Source organism: Eriocheir sinensis, chromosome 34 (genome assembly GCF_024679095.1).
Source record: "Eriocheir sinensis breed Jianghai 21 chromosome 34, ASM2467909v1, whole genome shotgun sequence".
NCBI classification, from domain to species: Eukaryota; Metazoa; Arthropoda; class Malacostraca; order Decapoda; family Varunidae; genus Eriocheir; species Eriocheir sinensis.
This window is the reverse complement of record NC_066542.1, coordinates 2,639,046-2,652,355: the sequence shown is the minus strand read 5'-3', so window position 1 is coordinate 2,652,355 and position 13,310 is coordinate 2,639,046.

Sequence of the window (13,310 nt, the reverse complement as noted above, 5' to 3'; positions counted from 1 at the left end):
ACTTAGCAGCTTGAACAGTAGGACATAAACTACACCGACTAGACGGTAACCCTAACTTTGGGCATCCTTTGTTCCCACGCAGCACCAGGTCACTGAAGCGACACCCACAAACCACCTCACAGAGCGGGCACTGTAGTTTTGATTAGCTCTCTAAACACAAGCAAATCAAACACAGTCCCGCAGCACGACGCTATATCCTTACGAAGTGAAGCAGGGGTCGAGGTAAGGACGATGGGCAACGGAAGGGAGAGAAGAGACGAAAGTGAATAAGAGTGAAGAAGAAAAAGAAAAAGAAAAAGAAGAAGAAAAAGAAAAAAGAAGAGAAGAAGAAAAGAAAAAAAGAAGAAAAGAAAAAGAAGAAAAGAAAAACAAAAACAAAAGAAGAAAAAGAAAAGAAGAAGAAAAGAAGAAGAAGAAAAAGAAGAAGAAGAAGAAGAAGAAGAGGAAGAAGAAGACGAACACGAAGAAGAAGAAAATAAGAAGGGATGGCTCTGTCAGTGCTGTAAATTCAATACTACACAAAAGGGGATGAATAAGATACAAAAAAATAAAGAAAACTGATAAAGGAAATACATAAAACTTGAAGCATTAAGTACGAGAATGAAGAGGAGGAGAAGTAGAGAAGGAAGCGAAGTAGACGGAGGAGGAGAAGAATGAGGACTGAGAGAGAGGAGAATGAGGGGAAGGGGGTGGCTGAGGGCGGAAGTGAGGGATGGGGAAGCCAACATCTCAACATTCACCTGCTGTATATGTATGAGCAAGGCTTGGCGCGAAGTGACGGACGGCAGGTGCTTCATTGTGACGAAGGTGAGCCAGCTGCTGGTGAGGGCGCGTACACACACACACACACACATACACGGCACGGTAGCTCAGTGGATAGAGCGTCTGCCTCACAACCAGAAGGAGTGGGGTTCGATTTCCCGGCTGGGTGAAGATAAGTTGGGTGTATTTTCTTTCACGTGTAGCCCCTGTTCACCTAGCAGTGAGTAGGAACGCGACGTAAGGTGAGGAGTTGTGACCTCGTTGTCGCGGTGTGTTGTGTGTGAGTGGTCTCAATCCTACCCAAAGGTCGGTACTATAAGCTATGCTTCCCGTAGGGGAACGGCTGGCTGTCTCTCGAGAGACCCGCAGCAAACCAAGAGGTGAATTACACACACACACACACACACACACACACACACGCACGCACGCACGCACGCACACGCACACACACAGCAAGGGACACACGGCTGGATGCTGCTTTATGCCGCAGACTTCCAACCGCCGCGTCTTTTACGGTAAGCAGCCTTTGAGTCCTGATGGGAGGTGAGGTGAGTCTCCTAACCGTGAATGTATAGTGTTTTGTGATTGGCTGCCGTGTTGGGAAGGCTTTCTATGTGGTCACTGAGAGTATGAAGAAGTGTGTGTGTCGGGGGGAGGTCCTGCGCTGAAGAACATTGGCTACACATTCATGCAACTTGTAGACGACCCATCCACCTTTGTATCTGCCAAAAGGTTCACCGTCATCCTGGCACGCGGGGCATACGAGTTCGAGTTCTCCACCTTGTCCGTAAATACACAAAAAACATAATTGATAAAATGATTACATAGGCGGAACGGAATATTGTTTAACCAGCTACACATATTATTCATGAGTACTTCAAAAATTTCGTGTGCACTCCCTTTGTGGAAGGTCATGCCAGTAGAGCGACATTATATTATTGTTACATCATGAATTAACAAACCTAATTGAATTGGTGGGGGAGGGATGTGTGGAAGGAAATTAAATGCAGAAATAAGTTATTTTCTGTCAAGTTTTGTTCGTGATCTCGCCTAATTTTCAGTCTCGATGACCAGAGGGAAACTGGGTGAAAGAGTAAGAGGTACCAGCGGTGTACCATCCAACGGTAAGTGCATTGTATTGGTGTTTCATTGTACTGATAACAGAGTTTGTTAGACGTTGCTTTATATAAACAGTTTATACACATCTGCCTCACATAAACCGCCCTTACCAATTATACCTCTCCTCTGGTATTGAGGTTACGGTAGCGTTAATTTTGTGTTGTCTGCTCTATTTTTCTGTTAGGTTTATTTAGATCGTTCATTGCGTTAATGGCTCCCCATTTGTTCTTGCCTGGTAAACTCTCACCCCTGATACACCGTATGACACCTTCGCATCAACGTAGTCCATATCTTAGCAAATTAAACAGGCTCGTGTGGAGTTATTTCTCTGGTTGAGTTGTTTACCATATGTTACTTGTTGTTACTTGATCTGTGAGCGTGCTAAACATTTCCGCCTGGATTGTGAAGAATAATACTCCAATACATTGATAAAGAGAGTGTCGTGAAAATTATTAAAACCTTATGTGGCTCTGTCCTGGTGCGGGTGATAGAGGTTGTGTTGGGGGTGGCAAGGTATTGTAAATGGCAATAATGTTTATACATAGGTGGCGACACTTATTATAGAAATGGAATCTGGTGGGCTTTCAAATATAATGGCACAAGTATATCTTAGACTCGAAGACTTGAGTAAAATGTAAATCCTCTCCACACACAAACACACACACACACACACACACACACACACACACACACACACACACACACACACGTATTATTCAAAGCCTAATCTGTCCTCACACAGCCTCGCCTCGGCAGCACGTTATCGTGGGAGGCAAATCATCGCTCGCCTACCTACGGATTCCGCTTAAGTTAAATAAGACGCACCTGAGGAGGGAGTCACCTGCCAGCTCGCCGATCTCAGCTCGCCTGTTCGCTTGCTGCCGTAACACGCGTAGCTTTTTCTTGCACTACATATGAATATTATACTAAAGAATGATACGAAAACTTTCCTGGATAGGATAAAGCAACCGTTATCATTACATAACTCCTATATTCAGTTTATACATTGATCTGAGGCTGCAATTATTTTTAAGTAAAAGATTAAAGTCAAATATTTAAAAAAAATTGCAAAACCTCTCTCTCTCTCTCTCTCTCTCTCTCTCTCTCTCTCTCTCTCTCTCTCTCTCTCTCTCTCTCTCTCTCTCTCTCTCTCTCTCTCTCTCTCTCTCTCTCTCTCTCTCTCTCTCTCTCTCTCTCTCTCTCTCTCTCTCTCTCTCTCTCTCTCTCTCTCTCTCTCTCTCTCTCTCTCTCTCTCTCTCTCTCTCTCTCTCTCTCTCTCTCTCTCTCTCTCTCGTTGACCTTCCTCAGTCTCACGTTGACCTTCCTAAGGTTAGGACGTTGACTTTTTGCTCCGCTGCTGTGTGGTGCCAACTAGACTTTTTCCTCTGCTTTTGTTTTGTGCTTTGAGGCGTTCTGTGCTTGGGATCCTGTGCTGTGCTGGAGGACTACACAATCAGGAGGACTACCACTATCTGCATACTACAGACCGCTAAGTGTTCTGATTTAGTATTTACCTAGTTAGACAGTGATCCACAGTTACTTTTAGGCCACGTGTATTAAGCTTCCCACACCTACACCAACTTCAACACTCTTTCACGCGAACTCAGTGCTACACGGTTTTATATTGGTTTTGTGTTTTCTTTTCCTTCTACTATTAGGATACTTTACTGTTTTGTGATAATAGGAACACGTGAATCAGGCGCACCAAACTACGTTAATTTCTAAGTCCACACAAAACACTAGATAATTCACCTTTCCACGCAAACCAGGTGAACACAGTTAATATCTTATTTACGTAAGTGATTTCTCAGTATAATATTATAGGCACGTGTTTTGTCTTGGTGGGTAGAAATAACCGCGCCTTTTTTCCTAGCCACACCCTTTTCCCCGGGGAGTTGACCTGACTGCGACCTGACAGCAGCTGCTGGTTTGTCTTCCTAGATACACGTTTTTCCCAAGAGATTTGACCTGACGACCTCACCGCAGCTGCGGACTTTTGTTATTGTCCTAACGCGCCAAATTATTTTCGTCTTGCCTCTCCCATATCTTCACCATGCCGTCCCTCAAGCGTTGTTCTGGGTGTGGCCTACGCATGGCCAAGCAGTACTTTCTTTCCAAGGACGTTTGTACGTTCTGCGTTAAGACTCAGAAGGATGATCAGAGGATCATAGAGTTACAGAATAGGGTTACGACTCTCGCCGCCCAGGTAGACTTATTAGTTAGTACAGCAGCAACAAGCCTCGCCTCCTCCTCATCCCCTTCCTCTTCTTCCTCGTCCTCCTCCCCTCCATCACCGGCTTTGGTATTCTCTTCTTCCACACAGCAGCCCCTCCCATCCTCCTCCTCGACTTTTTCCACTCTCCCCTCTTCCCACCCCTCCTTCTCCTCCTCCTCCTCCTCCTCCTCCTCCTCCTCCTCCTCCTCCCTGTCTTCCTCTTCCGTCACCCCTCTCCCCTCTTCCCACCTCCCCTCCTCCTCCTCCTCCTCCTTCTCCTCCTCTCCCTTTTTCTCCTCCTCGTCCTCCGCCTCCTCGTTCGTCCCTTCCTCCCACACCTGTTCCTCACCTTCCCTTTCCCCCTCTTCCTCCTCCCTCTCCTCGTCCGTTCTTCCCTCCCCCCCTCGCCCTCCCTTTCTCCTCCTCCTCCTTCCTCTTCCTTCTCCTCCTCCTCCTCCTCCACATCCTCCTCCTCCCCAACATCCTCCTCTTCCTCTCCCACTTCCTTCTCCTCCTCCTCCTCCTCGCCTTCCTCTTCCGTCCCCCCTCTCTCCTCTTCCCTCCCCCCTTCCTCCTCCCCAACATCCTCCTCTTCCTCTCCCACTTCCTTCTCCTCCTCCTCCTCCTCCTCGCCTTCCTCTTCCGTCCCCCCTCTCTCCTCTTCCCTCCCCCCTTCCTCCTCCTCCTTCTCCTCCTCTCCCTCTTTCTCCTCCCTCTCCTCGTCCGTTCTTCCCTCCACCCCTCACCCCCCTTTCTCCTCCTCCTCTTTCCTCTTCCTTCTCCTACTCCTCCTTCTCCCTATCCTCCTCCTCCTCCCCAACAACCTCCGCCTCCTCCCCAACATCCTCCTCCTCCTCCAAGCACTTAGCTCGATAAACGATGATCTGAAACATTCAAATGCACTGATATGGGAAGTTATGACGTTGTTCCCCGCCCTTCCCACTTCTGCTTCCTCCTCCTCAAACTCATATTCTGACGTTCTGACCCAATCACGTATCTCCTCCTCCTCCTCTACCTCGCCTGAACCCGCCTCCATCCTTAATATTCCTTCCACCCCATCCATCTCCCTTCCTACCTCATCCACCTCCATCCTCAGTACCACTCCCCCTTTTCCCTTCACCACCCTTGACTCCTCCCCTATCCTCATCACCACTCCATCTTCCCCTTCCACCTCCAACACGATCTCCTCTACCTCGCCTGAACCACCCCACTCCTCTGCCACACCTGAACTCGCCTCCACCCTTACCATTCCTTCCACCCCATCCACCTCCCTTCCTACCTCATCCACCTCCATCCACAGTACGTACTCTTCTCCCGCTCTCCCTCCAACACCCTAGACTCCTCCCCTATCCTCATCACCACTCCATCTTCCCCTTCCACCTCCAACACGAACTCAACCTCCTCCTCCTCCACTTCTGATACTACATCTCCCTCCATCCACACCTCACCCTCCACCCTTCCCCAACCACCCACTACTATCACCACCACCACTTCCAAACCCACCTTTGCCCGCGGTCCCTCTTGCACCTCGCGCCCTTTCAAAAGAAATCACAAGACCATTCTCCCAGCTGTCACTTGTACGAACCAGACGCTATTTCCTGGCATGGGCAAACTAACAACTAGTGTCAACTTATTTGGCGATAGTGTGGTGAGAGGCCAACTTACGGAGTTTTGCGGACGGAATACATTGACACGGCAGCGTTTCTGTATCCCCGGAACCAAACTGGACGATATTGAATCAGCTGTCGATGCAGTCTCAGTAAATGCGAAGGACGACACAGTGTATCTGATCCATGCGGGAACCAACAACCTTCAGTCAACTCAATCTCAGGACCTGTTATCAAAATACCGTCAAGTCATTTGGAAATACAAGACCAAGTCCCCTCACATCATCGTCTCTGGGATTCTACCGAGAGTCAGTACGTTCGCCGGATTCAACAACAGTAAAGCGTACGGCGTCAACACTAGTCTAAAGCAGTTATGTAACGATGAAGGCGTAGGGTTCACGAACGCATGGCATCACCTCAACCAGCGCCCAGATTTGTTTTGGGAGGACGGACTCCACCTGAACGAGGTTGGTTCGGCGCGGCTTGGAAGGCTCCTGAACGAGGCAGTTGAAAGCTTCTCGAAAAGCTATTCAAAAAACTGCAGGCGAGGGCAAGGCAAAGGCAACCCTTGATCAACCGAACCGCAACGTCGATGCGGCTTGCAAGAAACTGTAACCAACGACGCCTCCGACAAGCGAACTCATACAACACGACGCGGCCAAACCAGGAGTCATTTCCATTTTGTACACAAATGCACGCAGTCTATTACCCAAAAAGGACGAAATTAGGGCGTATATTGCAACTGAGAAACCAGATGTGGTAGCCATCACAGAGACTTGGGCCAACTCTGCACATTTAGTATCTGAACTGTCATTTCCCGGGTACGAAAGCTTCCTAAAAAATCGAATGCACAAGAAGGGAGGAGGAGTATTTTGCTACGTAAAAAGTACGCTCCCTGCCATAAAAATAGACAAACAGGACGCAGAGAACTACGATTCCGTCGATGTGGAAATAACTGCGAATAATAAGAAACTAGCACTTGCGACCGTATACAGGCCTCCAAAACAACAGGCAGCAGACGACACTACCCAATACGAAGAGCTTCACTCTTTAACACAAAGTAAAGAAGCAATAATAATTGGGGACTTTAATTGCCCTAACATTGAATGGGGACAATTGACTAGAGATCAAGAGGGTAACAGGCTTATAGAAATGGTGGAGGATTCGTTCCTCACTCAAGTTGTAACTCAACCAACAAGAGAAAACAATCTGGTGGATCTGGTATTAGTAAGCGACCCCGACCTCATTCGCGACTGTGAAGTTGGTGAAAAAATTAACGGTTGCGAGCACCACTTAATCCGTTTCAATGTCAACATAAGTCACAAACTCGTAGGCAATCCGTCAGTGATACCAGACTACAAAAAAGCAAATTTCAACCTAGCCCGTGAGCTGCTTCCCTCTGCGACCTGAGACTAACCTCACCTAACCGACAATACAATCGACAACGTGTGGAACAACTTCAAAGATAAGCTTTTGGGAGTGGAAAAGGCTACAGTGCCTACGAAACCCAGGCGAGTAAATGGTGCCGTAGATCCACCGTGGATGACCAGAGAAATAAAAAGGGCGGTAAACTTAAAAAAAAGGAATTATAAACCATAGCTGGGCACGATAACAGAAAACCTTATTCCCGATAACCGATAACTAATAATGGAAAACCTTATCAGTGATAACCGATATTCGTTAACTGGAATCACAAATATAGGCGATAACCGATAACCGATACCCGATATTAATCCACAATTTCGATACTAACTAGCGATAAGTCCGATAGGCGAAAACAATGCTATATTGATATTTTAAATAAAAAAACATAGATGAATTCAAATTTTAATTATCTGTATTTTAGAAAACTTACAAAACCTGAAAACCACACGTTGACATGTACCTATGGACGGTAATACTAGAAACGCCTGAACCGGTGTTGTGTTATTTGGCGTCCCCACCGTCAATTGTTTACAAACACTGGTCTCTCGTGAACTGTGCATGCTCAGACCAGCAAGCGTAGACCTGTACAGTCTCACAAAACTTTTTAACCGTAATTAAGAGTTGCTGGAAGGCTGAATGAGACATACAGTACCACTACCACCATCCCCGCTGTTTCTAGACTGACACTCTGTAAGAGTTGTATTTATATGTACAGAGTGTCGTTCTAGAAACAGCGAGGATGGTGGTACTGTACGTCTGATTCAGCCTTCCAGCAACTCTTAAAGTGTGAAAAAGCTTCGTGAGACTGTACAGGGCTACGCTACTATCTGAACATGCGTAGTTCACGAGAGACAAGTGTTTGTAAACAAAAACCAAATAACATAACACCGGGTGCCTTCAATACCATGGCATGCTCACAAACGAATATGGAATACCAAATTTGAGGCAGTGAATAATAATTTTTGGGGCAAAGTTAAATGATTTTTCTCTTTGATATATTGTTTTTGAGTCAAACATTAAAAAATAACCTAGTGTTTTAATGTTGATGATCTAAGTATGAAAGCTCTGCACCGAAGATATTTCATACCCCGAAGTTTTTTCATACAACACCGGGCGCCCGGGCCACGCATGCGCAGTAGGGAGGAGACAACGTTTGTTTTCTGAGAGGCGAAAAAAAGTAGCGATTATCGCAACTTTGGTTACAAAAGTATCGAAGATACCGATATATATTTAAACAAGTAGCGGATGGCCGATAACCCGATTTCGTTATCAGCGATAAAGTATCGCGATAACTTATCGCGATAACGCCCAGCTATGTTATAAACTAATGAAAGAGAATGACACGGCCGAAGCCCGTACACAGTACCAAAACAGCCTCAGAGCTTGTCGCACCCTTATTCGGAGTAGTAAACGCAACTACGAAAAACAAATAGCGCGTGACATCAAGACAAACTCAAAAAAGTTCTTCACATACATCAGATCGAAAAAGAAAGTAAAATCCAATATTGGTCCCCTGACAGACGAGACTGGATCTGTAACTCAGTACAGTAAACAGATGGCCAGAATCCTCAACAGTAACTTCGCATCCGTATTCACAGTCGAGGACATCGAAACCATGCCCGAGAGCCCTGACCCGCCGAGAGGAATCACGCCCCTGAAAACTGACTCAATATGCGACCAAGAAGTGAAAAAGTATTTGGATAAACTCGACACGAACAAGTCAACAGGACCTGACGGTTGTCCCCGCGGTTATTAAAAGAGCTTAAACATTAAATGCTTCAGCCACTCACTAACATATTCAACCAGTCTGTTCAATTGAACAAGGTCCCGGAAGACTGGAAGATGGCGAACGTAACACCGATTTTCAAAAAAGGAGACAAAAGCGTTGCATTAAACTACAGGCCCATAAGTTTGACATCAGTGGCAGGAAAAATATTCGAAAAGATTATTAGAGACAAACATGTTAAGTTTCTAGAAGACAATAATGTAATCTCCGACACCCAGCATGGCTTCAGAAACAAGCGCTCCTGCCTAACGAATTTATTAGACTTCTTCCAAGGCATATATAAGAACTGGGATGCCCACATCCCCAGTGATGTTATATATCTGGACTTTTAGAAAGCCTTCGACAAGGTACCGCACGAGCGACTCCTTAAGAAACCGCACTCGGCGGGCATGATTGCGTGGATAAGAGATTGGCTCACCGACAGAAAACAACGAGTACTACTCAACGGACAGCCTTCAGATTGGCTTCCAGTCACTAGTGGAGTGCCTCAAGGGTCAGTGCTGGGACCCATTCTCTTCATATATATCAATGACCTCGAACCAGGACTGAAATCGACAATATCGAAATTTGCTGATGACACCAAGGTGGGGGGAAAGACCCTCACAAAGACCGACTGCGAAACCATTCAGAAAGACCTCAATCACATTATCGAATGGTCGGAAAAATGGCAAATGTCCTTTAATGTTGACAAATGCAAAGTCATGCACATTGGGTCCAGAAATAGTAGCCACACATACATCATGAATGGGAGACTCCTGCAAGCGATGCAGGAGGAAAAGGATCTTGGAGTCACTATCAGCAGTGACCTGAAACACGCGAATCACTTTAAAAAAGCATACAACAAAGCCAACACTATGCTCGGGTTCATAGCGAGGAACTTCGAGTGTAAAACGTCAGAGGTGATGCTAACTTTGTAAAATTCCATGGTAAGACCGCACCTCGAGTATGCAGTACAGTTCTGGTCTCCTAGTTACAGAAAGGACATTGGTTTACTGGAAAGGATTCAACGACGCGCCACGAAGATGATACCAACCTTCAGGGCTCAACCATACGAGGAACGACTCAAGCGACTCAATCTCTTTACATTGGAGAAAAGACGCCTACGAGGGGATGTGATTCAAGTCTTCAAGTATCTGAGAAAATTCAATAACGTCGATTACTCCAAATTCTTTGAACTGCAAACCAACTTAAGAACTTGAAATAACGGTTTACCCATTCAGTCTAGTCGATGTAATACAGACATCGGAAGGAGTTTCTTCTCAAACCGAGTCATCCGTCACTGGAACAATCTTCCCTCAGAAGTAGTAAATGCGAATACTATCAACTCCTTCAAATATAGAATCGACCGTCACCTCTCTGCGTCGGGAGTAAAATGAATATTGAGGTGCTTTCACCTGCTCCTCAATATCGAGGTGCTTTCATCTGCTCCTCAATGTCGAGGTGCTTTCATCTGCTCCCCAGGCCCCAAGTGGCTGTCGAGCAGATTAAATCACCAAAGCGGGCAACCTCGTAATGAGCCAATAGGCTTTCTGTTGCCTGCATTTCCATGTTTCCATGTTTCCTCCTCTCCACCTTCTACCTCTTCCACAACTTCTCCTCGTTCTTCACAGCAGGTCCCTCCCCTCCCTTCCTGTTCTCCCCTTCCCCCTTCACCCACCCCTCCTTCTGGTCCCTCTCCTGGCCGCCGGGTGCTTGTCATTGGTGATAGTCAGGTGAGTTATGTTGACAGGTATTTTTGCTCCAAGGATAAGAACAGGACGAGGGTTTGTTTCCCAGGGGCAGGGGTGGGCCATATATCAGACAGGATTGAAGCGTGTATGGCAAGCGAGGGATCGAACCCCATTGTCTTTCTCAGCTGTGGCGGAAACGACGTTTCCCGTGTGCCAAGCGAGGACCTTCTCCGGCGTTTTAGGGAATTGTTAGGTAGGATAAGAGACGCTGGTGGGTCGCCAGTAGTGTGTGGCGTACTGCCAAGGAGGAGCGTTGGCGAGGGAAGGCTGTCCAGGGCGATAGCAGTGTACAGCAGACTTGCTGAGCACTGCGAACGCAATGGGTGGCTGTTCGTCGACAATTGGGACCTCTTCTTTGGCAACGACGCCCTCTACCCCGTGACGGGATACACTTGACGTTCAAGGGTGTTGAGGCTCTCTCAGACTCCCTTGAGCGAGCACTTAGTACCCTGAGGGATTTTTTAGTATAGACGAGGGGGGGAGGAGTAATGAGAGAGGACATCTAGCTCATAATACAACCAGGCAACTTAGAAGTAATTATAGGGGAGTAACAGAGGGCGGGCTAAGAATCTTCTATACTAACAGCAGGAGCCTCAGAAACAAGATAGACTTACTAAGTGGTGAGGCTTGTTCAGAAAATTTAGACATAATAGCGATCACTGAGACATGGATAGACACTGCCAATAGAAATTTTAGATCGGAATTTGAAATAACGGGTTATCAGATGTTTCACAAAGACAGAAGGGGCAGAAAGGGAGGTGGAGTTGCGCTATATGTTAAAGACTCACTTAAATGTTTAGTTAACAATTCAGTCAAAACTAACATGGATTCAGAATCAGTTTGGGTGGACGTTTACAAAGGGAAAGAAAAACTAACTCTAGGAGTTCTGTACAGGCCACCCAACCTTAACAGGCAGGACACGAGTATATTACTACAGGAGATTGGCAGGCCGAGTAGGAGTAAAAATGTCTGCGTAATGGGAGACTTTAATTATAGGAATATGGACTGGGAAGACCGGAAGCCGAGGATTTTCTTGAAGTTATACAAGATAATTTCCTTAAGCAGGTAGTTCCTGAGCCTAACATAGGAGATAACATATTAGACTTAGTCCTAACTAATAATGGAAACTTGCTACATGAGCTGAAGGTGGGCGGAGAGTTAGGACATAGTGACCACAGAACGGTTCGTTTTAGCTTAGACTGGGCGGTAACCCGCGAACCAAACCCAGTGTTAGTGCTAGATTTTAAAAGAGCAAATTACGAGGGGCTTCGAAGACATCTTGAAGGGGTAAACTGGGATAATTTAGTGATTCATGAGGGCCAGAACTGTGGGTTGGAGAGCCAAGAGAACCAGGTAGAAATGTCTTACAATAATTTAGTTAGAGTAATATCAAAGGGGCAAGGACAACATATACCCCAGCGAATACTTAGAAAAGAAAACAATGACCCTAAGTGCGCTAAAACACAAGATAGGGTTAAAGAAGGGAATTTATCAGAAAATAAAGAATGGTGAGACACATCTCAGGGGCCGGTACGTCGAACTATCTAGATTAGTGAAGAAAAACAGCAGGATAGCAAAAAGGAATTATGAGATCAAAGTTGCAAATTAGGCGAAAAGTAATCCTAAGGGCTTCTTTCAGATGTATAGAACAAAAACAAGGGAAAAAATTGGACCGCTGAAAACAAACACAGGGGAGCTAGTGGAAAATTACGAAAATATGAGCACATTGCTGAACGACTACTTCCTTTCAGTATTCACACAAGAGGATCGAACGACTCTTCTGGAAATGGTTCAGGTGTACGAGGGCGGGGATGGCGATAAATTGAGGGATATAATCATTACCAGGCAGGTAGTTCAGTATGAGATAGATAAGCTTAAGAAGAATAAGTCGCCAGGTGCTGACGGGATATTTCCGAGGATATTAAAGGAATTAGGTGATGTACTCAGTGACCCACTAACCGACATCTTTAAGATGTCGGTAAATACTGGTTATGTGCCCAGCTAATGTAACGCCGATTTTCAAAAAGGGGGACAGGTCAGCTGCTTCAAACTATCGCCCAATTATCTTAACATCGGTTATAGGCAAGATGCTGGAGTCCATAATAGCCAGGAACATTCGGGAGCATCTAGAGAAACATAGCTTAATTCACGACTCGCAGCATGGGTTCACTAAAGATAGGTCATGCCTCACCAATCTCTTGTCCTTCTACAATAAAGTATTTGAGGCGGTAGACAGAGATGAAAATTATGATGTAATCTATCTTGATTTTAGTAAAGCGTTTGACAAAGATCCTCACCAACGACTGTTGCTTAAATTACAGGCTCACGGAGTAGAGGGTAAAGTTTTGAACTGGGTTAAGGCGTGGCTTAGCAATAGGAAGCAAGGAGTACAAATCAATGGTAAAAGATCTGATTGGGGATGTGTTACGAGTGGGGTCCCACAAGGTTCGGTATTAGGTCCACTTTTGTTTATTATTTATATCAACGACTTAGATACAGGAATTAGTAGTGATGTCAGTAGGTTTGTAGATGATACCAAGATCAGTAGAGTAATTGAGTCGGATCAGGACGCTAGTATTCTCCAGGATGAACTAAACAGATTGTATAACTAGGCGGATAAATGGCAGATGGAGTTCAATGTAGGGAAGTGCAGTATTCTGAGTGTA